Genomic DNA, 20735 nt, shown 5'->3' with positions numbered 1-20735 from the left:
ATGGGTGGATTATGCAGAAATTTCTAGAAAAAGAGTGGTATCTTCCTGATTGTTGGGTTGTTGCCATGGACAGGGGTGGTAACTTCCAGCTGCTGCCCTGGCAATGGTAAACTGACATGGCAATGGTGGGCATGTCTTATGGAGAGGTGTTTTTTTTTTTGAGACAGGGTCTCATTCTGTTGCCCAGGCTGGAGTGCAATGGTGTGAACTTGGCTCACTTGAGCCTCCACTTCCCAGGTTCAAGCAATCCTCCCATCTCAGCCTCCTGAGTAGCTGGGACTACAGGTGTGCACCATCACAACTGGCTAATTTTTGTATTTTTTTGTAGAGATGGGTTTTTGCTATGTTGCCCCGGCTGGTCTCAAACTCCTGGGCTCAAGTAATCCGCCTGCCTTGCCCTCCCAAAGTGCTGGGATTACAGATGTGAGCCACCGTGCCCAGCCTGGAGAGATACTTTCACTGCCCTGTTTCAGCTAGTCTTCAATCTGGTCCAGAGTCCAAATTCCACCTCCAGAGTCAGTTGGGTCCCGCCTCCTAACTCAATTATGTACAATAAATCTCTTGAACTTATTCCAATCAATTAGACAATCAATAAACAATCACTTGGCCAAAATATAAGAGTTTATTTCTGGATTCTCAATTTTATTCCATTGATCTGTATGTCTATCTTCTACTACTACCCTGTCTCAGTTTCTGTAGCTTTATAGTAAGTTTTGATTGAAACTTGTGAGTCCTCCAATATTGTTCTTTTTTAAGATCATTCTCCCTATTCTGATTTCCTTGCATTTCCATAGGAAATTTAGTATCAGCCTGCCAATTTCTGCAAGGAAAAAAGTCAGCTGAGATTTTGATAGATATTGCATTGAATCTGTAAATCAATTTGAGGATTATTGCCATCTTAAAAATCATAAATCAACATGAGATATCTTTCCATTTATTTAGGTTCTCTTTAGTTTCTTTCAACAATATCTTACAGTTAATGAACTGTCTTTTGCATCCTGGGGTAGAGGCTACCTGCTTTGATCATCTCTGGTTCAGAGATTTAGGCACATTCATGAGGCTAATTCTATTACTTGCTATACAGTATTTTCTTTAGCCACCCTTTACTTGACAGCAACTAAGACAGCTCTCAGTGTGACTCTTGGCAGGTAGGAGGATGAGCTGGGTCCTCTGCTGAGTGTGCTATATTTCTTATCTATCACTACTGATGATGATGATGACGAGATGAGTACTGTCCTAGGTGTTCGTTTTTTTTTTTTTTTTTAATCCATGATCTCATTTTATCTTCAAACCATCCCAATGAGGTAGGAATGATTACCTCTGTTTTGCAAATGGAAAAGTTGAACTTCAGGGAAGCACACATCTAAAAAGGAGCAGAGCACATAGTTGAATCAGGTGTCTTGATATCCAACTTTGGCCACTTCCAGGCCACCCCACTATGCCATCTCCCAGATGGGTGTCAAATTTTGCCAATGAACTGTCTTTCCATTCCCTTTCACTTCTACTGAAGACATAATAGTTATGGAGTACAGTACATATAGCTTGGCCCTGACTTGCGAGAGTCTCCTCTTCAAATTACCAAAACAGAAGCTGGTTTTATTCTCAGCAGCTGCTTCTGATTTCCATTCTTAGACCAAAATTTTTGTTTAAGAACCAGAAACTTGTTCAACTCATAAAACTCATCAGACCTCATGGGAGGATTGGACTATATGTATGTTTCAGGATGGAACCCACCAGAATTACTGAAACAGAATCGCTGGGACGAGCAGGAGTTAAAGGGAGTCTAGGATTTTGAATTTTAATAAGAACGTCAGGTAATTTATGATCCAGCTAATCTGGAAAACATGAGTAATGGAATCCACCCACCCATCCATCATTTTATTCCTTCATCCATCCATCCATCTCCTCATCTTTAAGACTGGGGTAGTATTAGTACCCACCTTATATGGTACATAAGTTAAATGAAGATATATGTGGGACATGCTTAAGAATGCCTGGTATGTTGTGAGAGCTGATTAAGAAAGACTTACACGGGGGCATCTCCTATGGTCCTGGCTTTTTTCTGGTTATTAAAGATACATTAGAAACAGGCAAGGCCTTGTCCTCCTGGTGATGACCATCTAGCTGGAATGAGGACAAATTTGGGCATCAAATCAAACTGGGTTCAACTCTTGCCTCTGCCACCCACACTGAACATGGACACACTACTGTACTTCCCTGGATCCATTTTCTCAAATGTAAAGTGAGAATAATAATAGAGTTATTATTTAATAATAATCAGAATTAAATAAGATAATATATATATAAACTTTCACTACATATTAAGGATATTAAGGATACTTTATTTATTTTTCCTTCTTCACTGATAAATTTTTTAAAAAGCAGGTAACAGTAATAGTGATAATGATGTCTGCCATGGATTGAATACTTACTATGTGCCAAGTGCTTTACATTCATTCTCAATTTATAAGAATAAGAAAGCAAGTACTTATATGGGGCTTATCACACACCAGGCATTGTTCTAAGCACCTTATGCTATTAATTAACTCATTGCATGTTCACAACTACCTTATGAAGTAGGTATAATTATTATCCCTATTTTATAATAAAGGAGGCTGAGGCTCAGAGAGGCAAACCAACTTGCCTAAGGTCACACAGCTAGTAAGTGGCAGAGCTGGGATTTAAATCCATATCTCTTTTTAATCTGTGGATGTTAATGTTTAACTGCCATGTTATGTGACTTCCCACAGAAGGGTGGTTAAATACCCACAAGAAATTTGTGGAAAGGATTCCAAACTAACTGAGGGCTTCAATCACCACACCTGCAAATTGAAGCATGTTCCACGGAGCCCCTGTGGAAATTCTCTTGTGACAAAAAGATATGTCCAGAGGTGCCTAATTTCCCCTCAACTTTGCACAGAGCCAGCTTTGCCAAGTTCTCCTGCCGCGCAGGAATCTAGAGAGTCCCTTGGAGAGATTCGATTTCCCTAATCTCGCCAAGCACAAGGAGAGTGTGGGAGACATGAAAGGCAGCAGTTATTTATTTCATGAATAGATAACGGCAAGCCATTTAGAGGGAGCAGTGGCAGGAAGATGAAAAAGCTATTAATGCAGTCGGAAGCTCATTTCTTTCAGAGTGGTCAGCAGCAGCGGAGAGGACAAAAATGAGAAAATATTGCAGTGGCTGCTCAAGACAACACAAATTATTCAGGAGATATTAAAGTGCATTGTTCACCATTGTAAACATTTTTTAAATGTTTATGAGCTCTGTTCAAAGGCATCTTGATGGATGAAACCCAATAACCTTTATGGGGGGTGTGCATGCACGAGTGTGTGTGTGTGTGTACTTGCATTTCTTTTGTTCTAGTATCGTAGTATTCTTTGTAAATCCTTTCTTTGAGCTGATCCACTCAGCAGTGGATAGACTGGGTCTACATAATGCAAAGAGTCCATGCTCCCTAGTTCCCTGAGCAATTGTCCTGTTCTTGGTGTCTGCTGTGTTATAGATGAGGCTCTGGGAAGCTGAGAGCTGATTTGAAGCAGACTAATAGAAGCAAAAAAAAAAAAAAAAAAAAAAAAAAAATTGCTCTGATTCCGGGAGGAGGGAAAAGAGGCAGAGTGTAGAGATGAGATGTGGCTATATTTCCTTGCATGTGTTGGGAATTGTATGTTCCTATCCAAAGAGAGGCCTACCAGGACAGGATTTGGGGAATCCTTGCACCACTGAGCCCTGTGAGAGATTCACAGCATATGGGATCTTGTTCGAGGCTGTGTGATTCTTGAAGAAAAATGATCCCTTTAAAAGCTTAGTCCACTTTTTCCAATCGTTGACCACAGCGCAGCACCTGTAAAACTAATTCCATAGAGAATTCTTTCTGAAACACTACAACTTTTTAAGTGAAAAAAATGAGCAAAGCTGCTAAGCATGGCAATTAAGCCATGCTATCATTTCCATACACAATTATCAGCTGAATTATTTTGAATAAAATGACTTGTCAATTTAGGTTAAGTAACTGACCAAATTAGACAACTTACTGATTTGAGAGCTTTTTCCCCCATACTTGAATTAGTTTACTTTTGATCTGGGACTCATGCACGTAACCAACTGAATTGTTAAGGGTGGATTAATTTTTGAATCCATTAACCAGTTTTGTAGACTGGTTGAAAACACCACTGTGGGAGTCCAATGCACCAGGGTTAAGTCCTGGCACTTTCATTTTCTAGAGGTGTGACTTTGGGAAAGTTACTAAACCTCTCTATTGAAGCTTCAGCTTCCTCATTTGAAAAATAAACAGTAATAATTAGACTTGTTTGATTGGATTTTGGGGTCTCATGGAAGTAATTCAGATTAAAAGCTTAGCATGGGGTTGGCACATAATGAGTTTTCAGTAAGTATTGGTTATCATCATAATTATTTATTGTCATATAATTAGAAGGAAGGGGCTGAGGATAGCAGGTGAACCGTAAGTTTTTCTTTCAGTCTCAGGAATGCTTGAGGAAAGTTGGACTCTTGGTGGTATCAATAAAAGGAATGTGACCATTAGAGATAAATGATGGTCTTGCTGGGATGGCTATCTGCTCATCAGTGACCCAGAGATGTCCTGAGCACACTTTGTTGTTAGGTTCTTATTTGTTGGTTGTAATTACAGATGATGTAATTATGGGCTGCAGGTGCACCGAAAAATGGGAGTGTGACATGCACCCTTCCCATTTTCTATAGAATATCCTAGGTTCTATATCACTAGCAAGATATTCAAGCTGAGGGACCTGAGATCCTGCAGCTTCCCTGCACTGAAGTGACCCACAGTCACACCAGTGCCCATCCCTAAAGACCAAAATGGTGACTGGGACGTTGGACATTGGGTCTAGTTGTCCATGTCCTTCATGATACTGTTAGGCTAACATGCTACACTGCTTCTTATTCCATATTCCTTTTTTCTTTTTCTTTCTTTCTTTCTTTTTTTTTTTTTTTTTTTTTGAGACAGGATGTTGTTCTATAGACCACACCAGAGTGCAGTGGCATGATCATGGCTCCCTGTAGCCCCAACCTCTTGAACTGAAGTGATCCTCCTGTCACAGCTTCCATAGTAAGTGGGACTACAGATGTGCAACACTATATCCAGCTTTTTTTAAAAGTTTTTATGGAGATAGGGTCTCACTTTGTTGCCCAGGCTGGTCTCAAACTCCCGGACTTTTAAAATGAAGGAAACCTCATGACTGGTAAGCCTATCGTGTCTTGTGAGTTTCAGTGACAATCCAAATCTGAAACTTGCTCCAGTGGCCTTGAAAGTATTATGTGATTTGCAGTTAAAAATATCTGGACTTGAATTAGCATTGTCATTTATTCACTGCATAACTTTAAGCAAGTTACTTATCTCCCTAAACCTCAGGTTGTTCTTCTGTAAAATGGGAATACAAATACACATTATAGAGCTGTGACTAATTAAACGAGATAATATATGGCAATGCCCAGAACAATGTCTGGCTCAAAAATTGAACAATGATTATATAAAATGCCCACTATAATGCTCTGAGCTGAGTCTGGCCAAGGGGAATTTTCTGCAGGCTTCTCTTCTGCTCATCAGGGACCATCCTGAGCCAGGCATCACATCTCTGGTGAGTTATAAAGTTGCCCCCTGCCTAGCATTTAGCCTTCTGTGGACATTGACTAGGGGTGTTTTAATCTACAAACAGAGCTTGAGTTCTGTGAGGCCAGAACATCTAATCCATGTCTAGTTCCCTCCCCTAGCCTTTGGCAAAATACTGTAAATACCTATATTATTTTATGGCTGAAATGTAAGATACATGTTAGAGGGCTGAGGACATTAAACCTGGACTGACTTGATGATGTCATGTAGTAAAGGCCAAGCTAAGGAGTTTGAACTCTATCCTGTAGGCAGTGGGGTGCCATGGAAGGCTTTTGAGCAGGCGAGTGCTAGGATAAGATTCATACAATATTAATAATAACGATGATATTAATAATGACAGTGGTGCTGATGATGAGAAAATTTGAGCGTCTCCTTTGTACCAAGAACTGTGCTAAATATTTTGCACGTATCATGGCACTTAGTCCTGACAATCACCCTATGAGCTTAGAATATTGGATATTTTGGCTGTGTGCTGGACAGATTGAGGGCAGAATGACTGGAGTCTTTTGAGACTTGATATAGGCTTCCATTAAGGAAGGACAGTGAAAACGGAATTGACAAGCCCTCAAACACATAACACACATTTGTCAATTTTACTGGTCAGCCAAATATTCCCTTAGTTCAGTAAAATGTTCAACCAAATCAATTTAATCCTTTATGTCAGAACAGCCAAAGTAGTCATGGCTTGTATAGAAAGAACCTTATTAGGTTTAAAGGGATGTTGTGACTCATTTGTAGCTAGGTCATAATGTCCCCCAAGAGGATATTCTAGGGAATGTCTGTGGCAGAGGTTTTCATGGTCTAATGCATGAAGTCACTGATTTGGGGCAATTTTCTCTTAGCTAGAGGCTGTGCTCTCCTGACATGAGACTTCCCTATCTCTTTAGTGAAAAGCTCTTCTGGGACTATTCTGAGAATTCTGATTGGCCACTGGTTATGTTGTTTGTCTTTCACAATTCCATTCTGCATGTCGCCACTATTCCCTCACTTACTTAAGTCAGAAACTAGTGTCATCCTAGCAGCCCTCTCTGTCCAGTCTTGTTAATCACCAAGCTTGCCAAAATAAATTCCCCAAGAGCTCTTACATCCATTTCCATCTCCCCATTCCCTTTGCCACCTTCATCCAGGGCACCATTATTACTCATCCCAGGACTGAAACAGCCTCCTAACTGGTCTTCCTGCCCCCAGTCTTGCCTCTCCAACCTGTTCTTCACATTGCAGCTGGAATGCTATTTCCAATATTCAAATCTGATATGCCATTCTCTTGCTTCAGAACCCAAACCCTGAAGGTTCTGAATGACATGTTCTGTCATTCCAGGCTAGTAAAAACCTGGCCCATTCCCAGCTGGCCCCTTCCCAGCTTCCTGTTCTCAAGCAACAATACTATGTATGCTCCAGCCCTGCCACACCTTCATGCAGGTCCCCAGAACACCAGGCACTCTCAAACTCTTCCAGGGAATCTAGTTCTTAATCTGGCACTGAGAAGCCACAGTAGGTGACCCCATTTCCCCTGCCGCTCACTCCCTTTTTCATGCCTCCATCAGCATGGGGGTGGGGGAGCTGGTAAACGAGTGCTGTATTTCCTTGGGAGGTTCCTCTAGGGCTGTATCTACAGTTTCAGTGGAGATTGATGAACTTTCAAATGATGAGATTTCTGGGGGCATTTATTGACATATAAATCAAAATCCAATTTTTGTGAAGGAAAATCCCAGCTGGTTTACATGGCAGGATTATGAAACAGTTTTTGCTTTGTGCACAGCCTCCTATATGATGTAAAATGATTTTATCTTCCACAAAGGAAGCCTGGCTTTTTAACTTCCGGCATTTTCCTGGGGTAATCCTGGCACTGGGTTCAGTTTGAATATTTCCCATATGATTGGCATCCTGAGATTGCCAACTTATGAGGAGAGGAAGATAAGTGAAATTTATCAAGTGCCTACTATGTACCAGGCATGTCCCTACGATATCCTATTTTAACCCTTACAGCAGTTAATGGGGCCTTACTGTCAATCGTGTGACCATCTTTCCATCTTCTTCCTAAGAAAGTGTGTTCATTACCTATCATTACATATCAAATTGACACATACTTAGCTGCTTCCAACAAACTCACACTTACTTCCTCACAGTTTCTGTGATCAGGAGTCTGGATGGAATTTAAGTAGGTTTACTGCTCAGGGATTTCCAAGTTTTCAATCCAAGTCTTGGCCAAGGCTGTGGTCTCATCTGAGCCTCAGCCGGGGGAAGGATCTGCTTCCAAGCTCCCATGGCTGTTTTTAGTGGTCCATTCCTAATAGGCTGTAGAACTGAGGACTTCAGTTTCTTGATGCTTCTTGGCCAGAAACCCTCAGTTCCTTGACACATGGCCCTTCCCAACACAGTCGTCTACTTCTTCTGATCCAGTGGGAGAGAGAGTCTTTAAGCAAGATCGATGTTACAATCTTATGTAACATTATCCCAGAAATGACATCGTTCCACAATCTTTGTCAAATTTTTCGGTTGGAAGCGAGACACAGGTCTCACCCACACTCAAGGGGAGGGGATCACACGCAGCATGAGTACGATGAGGTGGGAATCATGGGGGCCACCCTAGAGTCTGTCTGCCACATAAAGGTTAGGACATAAAGTAGGACTCAGCTACTAAGACTCATGTTGTACCACTATGCTGTCCTGTCAACTGATTCCACAGACTGTGAAAGCCGAAGTCAAGCACTGCCTAGGGGCTTTACCCTGAATGCTGATGCCAAAGTCATTTATTCATCCCTGGAGCTGCTGTGCTTATTTTAAACCTGAAGCATTAAAACAGTGAGGGGAAGTGAAGCAATTCTTCAAAAGACAACTGGGGTATTGTTACCCCAAATGGAGAAGGGATCCTGAGTGTGTCCACTCTTGCTGGAAACAGGCCTGTAAAGGCAAAGATTCTGTGATGAAGCCCAAGTGACCATGATGCACTGTGGCCTTTGGAGAAAGCACACAGGGGTCTTATGTGCTTTCAAACCCCTGAGAAAGCTCAGGGGTAAATGCCAAACACAGACTCTTTCCTTCTGGTCACACTTCACAACAGAGGTCCATGCCATCTGGCTTATTTAACTAAGTCTTGCTGCTCTGTTTTTATTTTCCCACCAACACTCACAGCCACCAGTTTGATGTTTGGAGTTCTTCCAACTCTTGAATTCTGACCAAGACTTGTAAATCCTACATAGCTGTCATATGTAGTTGTATGGGTTGTGCACTGCATAAGAGATGTCTGGATGAGAGGGTGAATCATATGGAAAATCAGCATATTGAGATCTTGTTTCCAAAAGCAATGAACACACACATCATCATTTCCCCTTCTTTTTGTGATAACACCCCAGTATTGTTTTGTTTAAGATGCCCTTCTCCCTCCATTCTCCAGATTTTGTACTACTCATTAAGCCAGGGAATGCTTTCTGCCTGAGGGAAGAGTCACCTTTTTCCAATTCACATACACAGACCCATCTAGGCTTGCAGCAACCTTGATGACTATTTTCAGGATAGTGAGCCTTCTGCTGGAGTAGGTAGTGACATAATCTACCTAAGCTGACTTTGAGAGCAAGTGACTCACAGTTTCTAAAACCAACTGATAGCTACCCAATCACGGTGGAAATTCTGCTTTCAACACACTGCACCTAAACTCCTAAGTCCATATGTAGAATCAATTAAGCTGAAGAACGTGCAGCTCCAGCTGTCATGTGCCTTTAAATAAGCCTTAAAATCGACAGCCAAGATTGGACTTAAAGCTGATTTTGAGACATAAAGGCTGTGCTAGGGGTGTGAGTATTGAAAAGCCACATTAAAAAATATGCAATCAACACCAGCTGTGGTCCAATTAAATTCAACCGATGACAGGTGTTTATAGAGATTACACAGATACATTTTACCCAACAAATCACTTCCTTCGAAATGTGAAGTTTGGTAAACACAGCAGTGGTTCTCATAGTGAGGTCCATGGATCATTCACACCAGAATGAAGTCCTTAATAAAAATGCAGATTTTTGGTCCCCAACTCAGACCTACTGAGTCCAAATATTTTAGGAGAGGGAGGTTCAAGAATCTGATTTCTAACAAGCACTATGCAAAACGAGGCACTATTTTAAGGCTTCTAGGAATACTGAGATACATTGCTCTTAACTCTCAAGCCAGAATAAACTGTTTTAATTGGATTAAGGTTTTGGTCTCCAGGAGAAACCTCTGGAGATGCCCTTAGCCGAGTAAATCTCCTCCATTTTGGGCCTTTGAAACTTTATAAGAACGTATTCCTCTAAGCCTTTGCTCCTGTCAGTTCGCCCAATTCCCTGACATCTCCAAATGACTGCATCAGGAACTTTAAAATTCACCAAGTATCAGGACCTGGGAGGGAACATTTAAAAGTGACACCTACCTGGGCCCCAGATTTGCAATCAGTTGATGCATCCATCTGGATATATTTGGCCTTAAGTAATAGAAAGCCTAACAGTGGTGGAAGCTGTAAGCACATTTACCTCCATTAAGAAGAGATCTGGCTGGGCGTGGTGACTCACACCTGTAATCCCAGCACTTTGGAAGGCCAGGAGGTCAGGAGTTTGAGACCAGCCTGGCCAACATGGTGAAACCCTGTCTCTACTAAAAATACAAAAATTAGCCAGACATGGTGGTACACGCCTGTAATCCTGGCTACTTGGGAGGCTGAGGCAGGAGAATTGCTTGAACCCAAGAGGCAGAGGTTGCAGTGAGCCGAGATCATGCCACTGCACTCCAGCTTGGGTGACAGAGCAAGACTTCATCTCAGGAAAAAAAAGAGACCTGTAGCAATCCCATTACTAGAGTGTACACTCAAAGGAAAACAGATCATTATACTAAAAAGACACATGAACTCATTCATCACCATGCTATTCACAATAACAAAGACATGGAATCAACCTAGGTGCCCATCAGTGATGGACTGGATAAAGAAAATGTGGGGGAGCGGAGCAAGATGGCCGAATAGGAACAGCTCCAGTCTCCAACTCCCAGCGCGAGCGACACAGAAGACCGGTGATTTCTGCATTTTCAACTGAGGTACTGGGATCATCTCACTAGGGAGTGCCGGACAATCGGTGCTGGTCAGCTGCTGCAGCCTGACCAGCGAGAGCTGAAGCAGGGCGAGGCATCGCCTCACCTGGAAGCGCAAGGGGGAAGGGAATCCGTTTTCCTAGTCAGGGGAACTGAGACACACAACACCTGGAAAATCGGGTAACTCCCACCCCAATACTGCGCTTTAAGCAAACAGGCACACCAGGAGAATATATCCCACACCTGGCCGGGAGGGTCCCACGCCCACGGAGCCTCCCTCACTGCTAACACAGCAGTCTGCAGCGATCTATCGGCAAGGCAGCAGCGAGGCTGGGGGAGGGGCGCCTGCCATTGCTGAGGCTTAAGTAGGTAAACAAAGCCGCTGGGAAGCTCGAACTGGGTGGAGCTCACAGCAGCTCAAGGAAGCCTGCCTGTCTCTGTAGACTCCACCTCTGGGGACAGCGCACAGCTGAAGACCAACAGGGGAAGCAGTGGGGGCCAGTGCAGACGCGAACGACTCTGTCTGACAGCTTTGGGGAGAGCCGTGGATCTCCCAGCGCAGAGGTTGAGATCTGAGAACGGACAGACTGCCTGCTCAGGTGGGTCCCTGACCCCTGAGTAGCCTAGCTGGGAGACATCCCCCACTAGGGGCAGTCTGATACCCCACACCTCACAGGGTGGAGTACACCCCTGAGAGGAAACTTCCAAAGGAAGAATCAGACAGGTACACTCACTGTTCAGCAATATTCTATCTTCGGCAACCTCTGCTGCTGATACCCAGGCAAACAGGGTCTGGAATGGACCTCAAGCAATCTCCAACAGACCAACAGACAGTCCTTCTGACTGTCAGAAGGAAAACTATCAAACAGGAAGGACACCTATACCAAAACCCCATCAGTACGTCACCGTCATCAAAGACCAGAGACAGATAAAACCACAAAGATGGGGAAGAAGCAGGGCAGAAAAGCTGGAAATTCAAAAAATAAGAGCGCATCTCCCCCTGCAAAGGAGCGCAGCCCATCGCCAGCAACGGATCAAAGCTGGTCAGAGAATGACTTTGACGAGATGAGAGAAGAAGGCTTCAGTCCATCAAACTTCTCAGAGCTAAAGGAGGAATTACGTACCCAGCGCAAAGAAACTAAAAATCTTGAGAAAAGAGTGGAAGAATTGACAGCTAGACTAATTAATGCAGAGAAGCTCATAAACGAAATGACAGAGATGAAAACCATGACACGAGAAATACGTGACAAATGCACAAGCTTCAGTAACCGACTCGATCAACTGGAAGAAAGAGTATCAGCGACTGAAGATCAAATGAATGAAATGAAGCGAGAAGAGAAACCAAAAGAAAAAAGAAGAAAAAGAAATGAACAAAGCCTGCAAGAAGTATGGGATTACGTAAAAAGACCAAATCTACGTCTGATTGGGGTGCCTGAAAGTGAGGGGGAAAATGGAACCAAGTTGGAAAACACTCTTCAGGATATCATCCAGGAGAACTTCCCCAACCTAGTAGGGCAGGCCAACATTCAAATTCAGGAAATACAGAGAACGCCACAAAGATACTCCTCCAGAAGAGCAACTCCAAGACACATAATTGCCAGATTCACCAAAGTTGAAATGAAGGAAAAAATCTTAAGGGCAGCCAGAGAGAAAGGTCGGGTTACCCACAAAGGGAAGCCCATCAGACTAACAGCAGATCTCTGGGCAGAAACTCTACAGGCCAGAAGAGAGTGGGGGCCAATATTCAACGTTCTTAAAGAAAAGAATTTTAAACCCAGAATTTCATATCCAGCCAAACTAAGTTTCATAAGTGAAGGAGAAATAAAATCCTTTACAGATAAGCAAATGCTAAGAGATTTTGTCACCACCAGGCCTGCCTTACAAGAGACCCTGAAGGAAGCCCTACACATGGAAAGGAACAACCGGTACCAGCCATTGCAAAAACATGCCAAAATGTAAAGACCATCGAGGCTAGGAAGAAACTGCATCAACTAACGAGCAAAATAACCAGTTAATATCATAATGGCAGGATCAAGTTCACACATAACAATATTAACCTTAAATGTAAATGGACTAAATGCTCCAATTAAAAGACACAGACTGGCAAACTGGATAAAGAGTCAAGACCCATCAGTCTGCTGTATTCAGGAGACCCATCTCACATGCAGAGACATACATAGGCTCAAAATAAAGGGATGGAGGAAGATCTACCAAGCAAATGGAGAACAAAAAAAAGCAGGGGTTGCAATCCTAGTCTCTGATAAAACAGACTTTAAACCATCAAAGATCAAAAGAGACAAAGAAGGCCATTACATAATGGTAAAGGGATCAATTCAACAGGAAGAGCTAACTATCCTAAATATATATGCACCCAATACAGGAGCACCCAGATTCATAAAGCAAGTCCTTAGAGACTTACAAAGAGACTTAGACTCCCATACAATAATAATGGGAGACTTCAACACTCCACTGTCAACATTAGACAGATCAACGAGACAGAAAGTTAACAAGGATATCCAGGAATTGAACTCATCTCTGCACCAAGCGGACCTAATAGACATCTATAGAACTCTCCACCCCAAATCAACAGAATATACATTCTTCTCAGCACCACATCTCACTCATTCCAAAATTGACCACATAATTGGAAGTAAAGCACTCCTCAGCAAATGTAAAAGAACAGAAATTATAACAAACTGTCTCTCAGACCACAGTGCAATCAAACTAGAACTCAGGACTAAGAAACTCACTCAAAACCGCTCAACTACATGGAAACTGAACAACCTGATTCTGAATGACTACTGGGTACATAACGAAATGAAAGCGGAAATAAAGATGTTCTTTGAAACCAATGAGAACACAGATACAACATACCAGAATCTCTGGGACACATTTAAAGCAGTGTGTAGAGGGAAATTTATAGCACTAAATGCCCACAAGAGAAAGCAGGAAAGATCTAAAATTGACACTCTAACATCACAATTAAAAGAACTAGAGAGGCAAGAGCAAACACATTCAAAAGCTAGCAGAAGGCAAGAAATAACTAAGATCAGAGCAGAAATGAAGGAGATAGAGACACAAAAAACCCTCCAAAAAATCAATGAATCCAGGAGTTGGTTTTTTGAAAAGATCAACAAAATTGACAGACCGCTAGCAAGGCTAATAAAGAAGAAAAGAGAGAGGAATCAAATAGACACAATAAAAAATGATAAAAGGGATATCACCACTGACCCCACAGAAATACAAACAACCATCAGAGAATACTATAAATGCCTCTACGCAAATCAACTAGAAAATCTAGAAGAAATGGATAATTTCCTGGACACTTACACTCTCCCAAGGCTAAACCAGGAAGAAGTTGAATCCCTGAATAGACCAAAGCAGGCTCTGAAATTGAGGCAACAATTAATAGCCTACCCACCAAAAAAAGTCCAGGACCAGATGGATTCACAGCTGAATTCTACCAGAGGTACAAGGAGGAGCTGGTACCATTCCTTCTGAAACTATTCCAATCAATAGAAAAAGAGGGAATCCTCCCTAACTCATTTTATGAGGCCAACATCATCCTGATATCAAAGCCTGGCAGAGACACAACAAAAAAAGAAAATTTTAGACCAATATCCCTGATGAACATCGATGCAAAAATTCTCAATAAAATACTGGCAAACCGGATTCAGCAGCACATCAAAAAGCTTATCCACCATGATCAAGTGGGCTTCATCTCTGGGATGCAAGGCTGGTTCAACATTTGCAAATCAATAAACGTAATCCAGCATATAAACAGAACCAAAGACAAGAACCACATGATTATCTCAATAGATGCAGAAAAGGCTTTTGACAAAATTCAACAGCCCTTCATGCTAAAAACGCTCAATAAATTCGGTACTGATGGAACGTACCTCAAAATAATAAGAGCTATTTATGACAAACCCACAGCTAATATCATACTGAATGGGCAAAAACTGGAAAAATTCCCTTTGAAAATTGGCACAAGACAGGGATGCCCTCTCTCACCACTACTATTCAACATAGTGTTGGAAGTTCTGGCTAGGGCAATCAGGCAAGAGAAAGAAATCAAGGGTATCCAGTTAGGAAAAGAAGAAGTCAAATTGTCCCTGTTTGCAGATGACATGATTGTATATTTAGAAAACCCCATCGTCTCACCCCAAAATCTCCTTAAGCTGATAAGCAACTTCAGCAAAGTCTCAGGATACAAAATTAATGTGCAAAAATCACAAGCATTCTTATACACCAGTAACAGACAAGCAGAGAGCCAAATCAGGAATGAACTTCCATTCACAATTGCTTCAAAGAGAATAAAATACCTAGGAATCCAGCTTACAAGGGATGTAAAGGACCTCTTCAAGGAGAACTACAAACCACTGCTCAGTGAAATAAAAGAGGACACAAACAAATGGAAGAACATACCATGCTCATGGATAGGAAGAATCAATATCGTGAAAATGGCCATACTGCCCAAGGTTATTTATAGATTCAATGCCATCCCCATCAAGCTACCAATGAGTTTCTTCACAGAATTGGAAAAAACTGCTTTAAAGTTCATATGGAACCAAAAAAGAGCCCGCATTGCCAAGACAATCCTAAGTCAAAAGGACAAAGCTGGAGGCGTCACGCTACCTGACTTCAAACTATACTACAAGGCTACAGTAACCAAAACAGCATGGTACTGGTACCAAAACAGAGCTATAGACCAATGGAACAGAACAGAGTCCTCAGAAATAATACCGCACATCTACAGCCATCTGATCTTTGACAAACCTGAGAGAAACAAGAAATGGGGAAAGGATTCCCTATTTAATAAATGGTGCTGGGAAAATTGGCTAGCCATAAGTAGAAAGCTGAAACTGGATCCTTTCCTTACCCCTTATACGAAGATTAATTCAAGATGGATTAGAGACTTAAATGTTAGACCTAATACCATAAAAACCCTAGAAGAAAATCTAGGTAGTACCATTCAGGACATAGGCATGGGCAAGGACTTCATGTCTAAAACACCAAAAGCAACGGCAGCAAAAACCAAAATTGACAAATGGGATCTAATTAAACTAAAGAGCTTTTGCACAGCAAAAGAAACTACCATCAGAGTGAACAGGCAACCTACAGAATGGGAGAAAATTTTTGCAACCTACTCATCTGACAAAGGGCTAATATCCAGAATCTACAAAGAACTCAAACAAATATACAAGAAAAAAACAAACAACCCCATCAAAAAGTGGGGAAAGGATATGAACAGACATTTCTCAAAAGAAGACATTCATACAGCCAACAGACACATGAAAAAATGCTCATCATCACTCGCCATCAGAGAAATGCAAATCAAAACCACAATGAGATACCATCTCACACCCGTTAGAATGGCAATCATTAAGAAGTCAGGAAACAACAGTTGTTGGAGAGGATGTGGAGAAATAGGAACACTTTTACACTGTTGGTGGGATTGTAAACTAGTTCAACCATTATGGAAAACAGTATGGCAATTCCTCAAGGATCTAGAACTAGATGTACCATATGACCCAGCCATCCCACTACTGGGTATATACCCAAAGGATTATAAATTATTCTACTACAAAGACACATGCACACGTATGTTTATTGCGGCACTATTCACAATAGCAAAGTCTTGGAATCAACCCAAATGTCCATCTGTGACAGACTGGATTAAGAAAATGTGGCACATATACACCATGGAATACTATGCAGCCATAAAAAAAGGATGAGTTTGCGTCCTTTGTAGGGACATGGATGCAGCTGGAAACCATCATTCTTAGCAAACTATCACAAGAAGAGAAAACCAAACACCGCATGTTCTCACTCATAGGTGGGAACTGAACAATGAGATCACTTGGACTCGGGAAGGGGAACATCACACACTGGGGCCTATCATGGGGAGGGGGGAGGAGGGAGGGATTGCATTGGGGAGTTATACATGATATAAATGATGAATTGATGGGTGCTGACGAGTTGATGGGTGCAGCACACCAATATGGCATAAGTATACATATGTAACAAACCTGCACGTTATGCACATGTACCCTAGAACTTAAAGTATAATAAAAACAAAAAAAAGAGAAAAATCTCCAAAATTACTTTCCACAGTGGTTGAACTAATTTACATTCCCACCAAAAAAAAAAAAAAAAAAAAGAAAATGTGATATATGTATACCACAGAATACTACATAATCATAAAAGAAGAATGAAATCATGTCCTTTTCTGCAACATGGATGGAGCTGGAGGCCATAATTCTAAGTGAATTAATGCAAGAACATAAAACCAAATACTGCATGTTCTCACTTATAAGTGGGAGCTAAATATTGAGCACTCACAAACATAAATGTGGGAATACTAGACACTGTAAACTACTAGAGGTGGGCAGAAGGGAAGAGGTCATGGGTCAAAAAACTACCTATTGGGTACTATGTTCACTACCTGAGTGCAATATACCCATGTAACAAGCCTGCACATGTACCCCCTGTAACTAGAATAAAGGTTGAGAAAAATAAGTAGGGAGGTTCCAGGATTCATTTGGGACTTTGGGCTTCAAGATGGCTCTATAATTCTTCTGCCATTCCCCAGCCCCCTACCACATGGTCGTGAGCTGACTGCAATGGCACCAAACCTCATAGCCTCACACAACTGCTTTCAAAAGGTAGAAAGTAGGGGTTGAAGAAGCAACACGGAGTTGGAAGCCATGGTGGTAAGACAGCTCTCCTGAAATCCTCTGTCTTTTGACCATGGAGCATCTAGAAAACTTCACTGTATGTCTCACTGGCAGAACTGTGTCACATGACTCCCCTAGCTGCAAGGGAGTCCGAGAGAATGAGGATCTATTGAAGAGAAATGTTTGGCTTACCAAACATGCTTTATCTCCTAGGGCATATACAAACAAAATTGGGATTCTGCTAACATGCTTTATCTCTTAGGGCATATCCAAACAAAATTGGGATTCACTAGTAATAAAGAAGAGGGAATGCTCCAGATGAAATGGAGCAGGCCAAGCTCTCTAGGTGAGTCTAATAACACACCAGAGAAGGCAGAGGAACGCAGCATTAAATGCCATTCATTATTCGCGGCCAAGGTCAGATTATCATCTCTTCCGTGAAGTTTCTACTAGATCATTTAAGCTCGAAGTAACCTTTCTCTTTGCCATTCCCCTACCACAGTTGGTCACAATTCTGACTGCATATTAGATTCACTTTTTTAAAAACCACCAATGCTTCGGCCTTACCCAAGACTAGTTGAATTGGAGTCTTTAGGGATGAGGTTTGGAGCATTTGTTCTTGGAATTATCCTCAAGAGATTGGAATGTAAAGCAAGAATTGAGAGCCACTGTCCTAAAATATTCTACCTTACCTCTTTAAAAACATGGATACACTAGTTGGTAAAATTAGGTCATGCTGCAACAAGAAATATCTCCTAAACTCAGTGACTTAATACTCAGATATTTATTTCTTGCTCGTGCTACTTGGGAACATGGGTTGGCTGGTATCCGGTGCTCTGCTGATCACTCAGTACCTCAGCTGCCAGAATAGTTATTGCCATGTATGCTTCTCCAACCACCTCAGCCATGGGAAGGGAAGGTTGATGTTGAGCACTGGTCATTAAGTTATTTCACTTGGAAGTGATGGATCACCTCTGTCACCATTTCATCGGCCAAAGCAAGTCTTATGGCCACCTCTAACTAACTTCAAGGAGATAGGGAAATGCAACTTTACCAGGAAACTGGAAGGTAGAAAGCTGGAATTTTTCATGACCAGCACTAAGGACTATCAAAATAAAGTTCATGGGGCTGCATGTGGTAGCTCACCCCTCTAATCCCAGTAGTTTTGGAGGCCAAGGTGGGAGGATCACTGAGCCCAGGAGTTCGAGACCAGCCAGGGCAACATGGTGAAGCCTTGTCTCTACAAAAAATACAAAGATTGGCCGGCTGTGGTGGTGTGCACCTGTAATCCCAGCTACTTGGGAAGCTGAGGCAGGAGGATTACCTGAGCCCTGGAGGTTGAGGATGCAGTGAGCTGTGATGGGGCCATACATGCAGCCTGAGCTACAGAGAGACCCTGTCTCAATAAATAAAGTTCATGAAGTATAAATAGGTATTTTATGGTTCTTTCACAAGAATGTGCTAATATGTAGTAAATACAACATCTAAAGAAAAACAAGTAATATGGACTGATTATGGAAATTCAGTTGTGCAGAAATGTGGAAAGTAAAAAATGTATTTTCTATTTTCTGCTATTGTCCTCATCTTCTGATTCTCCTTTTCTCGATGATTATGACTTCTTCCAGTGTTTGATATGTGTCCAAACATACCATTTCAGAGATTTTCTATGCATTATAAACACACACACACACACACACATACACACAAACACACAGAGAGAGTTTTCTCTTTCTCCAGATGTGGGATTTTCTATGACTGCTCCATAGTGTTTTTTTTTTTTCTTTTTTGGAGGCAGAATCTCGCTCTTTTGCCCAGGCTGGAGTGCAGTGGCGAGCTCTCAGCTCACTGCAAGCTGCACCTCTCGGGTTCACGCTATTCTCCTGCCTCAGCCTCCCGAGTAGCTGGGACTACAGGCACCTGCCACCATGCCCGGTTAATTTTTTGTATTTTTAGTAGAGATGGGGTTTCACCGTGGTAGCCAGGATAGTCTCGATCTCCTGACCTCGTGATCCACCCGCCTCGGCCTCCCAAAGCGCTGGGATTGCAGACATGAGCCACCGCGCCCGGCCGACTGCGCCATAGTTTTTTTTTAAACAATGTCCAGGTGATTCTAATGTGGAATCCTGTGAGATTAATAATGAACATGGAGATGAACCCCAGTTTGTTCCTGCCACAAACGTTCTAGTAAGTGAGCTTCTCCAGACACATGTAATTGAGTTTGTAGTAAAATGAAAAGCTCTTGTAGCTGGCTAAGCATTGGATGTACTTAATGAGCAGGAGCTACTGGGCACCTTCTCAAAGGGTTGTTTTAAGAACTGAAATTAATAAACATAAAGTAACTGGTAACCAGTAAGAGTGTATAGAGACATATACAACTAACTGGGATAAAACAATCCAAATGTCAAGGCCATTAATGGTATGTGTATCTTACGCAGATAGTGACACGTGGTAAGTGCCCCAAATATGTATATGGAAGAAAGGAAGGAAGGAAAGGAGGAGGGAAAGAAGGAGGGAAGGAAAGGATAGGGAAAGAAAAAGAAAGACAGAGTTACTCCAGAGAGCAGGATAAATGTAAATGCTGACTGGTGTGAGTTGTAAGAATTTAAGATTTAAGATTTCCTACAATGGGAATATGTGACAAGACAAAGGGAGGTGGGTCATGAACTGAATGAAGGAGAGGAGAGGGGTGAATGCCAGGAATGACTCCAGGTAACTGGGCAGATGGTGGGTGGAACACTTTTGTATGGTAGAGATGTTTGTTACCTGGCTCTTCTTGACTTGAGTGACATATTTAGATGGGGGTGGCTTTCAGGCAAGGGAAACTACATGTATGAGGGCGCAGGAGATGGTGGAATTTCTAGGATTGCAGAAAAAGTAGCTAGTTTTTAGTGGAGGCCAGTTAACATGAGGGAAAATGAGAAAACAACATTAATCTTATATGTAGAAACAAGTAGAGAAGGATTGTACTAATTAGCCATATTAAACGCATATAAAATGTTCACTTCTTCATTCTTACGAGCCTAGTGGCAGAAAACAGAATGTGTGTGTTTTGGCAAGAAATGTGCACTGCAGATCATAATCTCAGAAAGAAAGATAAAACTTTGTTTATTGATTGGGATGCTGTTTACTCTTGTATTGACCAGGCGAATCATTTAAATATGATGCTTTATCTTGATCTGAACCCATAACTAAACAAAATATGTTTAAATTGTGTAATTGTATCACATATGCCATATTCTACATTTTGTAGTGGGGGATCAGGTAAGGACTATGTAACCTGCACTCAAGCAAAATGATTTTACTTAACCAAACTCACTGGCTGAATGACCTTGAATGAGTTATTGACCTCTCTGTCCTT

This window comes from Rhinopithecus roxellana, chromosome 10, assembly GCF_007565055.1.
Source record: "Rhinopithecus roxellana isolate Shanxi Qingling chromosome 10, ASM756505v1, whole genome shotgun sequence".
NCBI lineage: Eukaryota > Metazoa > Chordata > Mammalia > Primates > Cercopithecidae > Rhinopithecus > Rhinopithecus roxellana.
Note: the sequence above shows the minus strand (reverse complement) of the source record.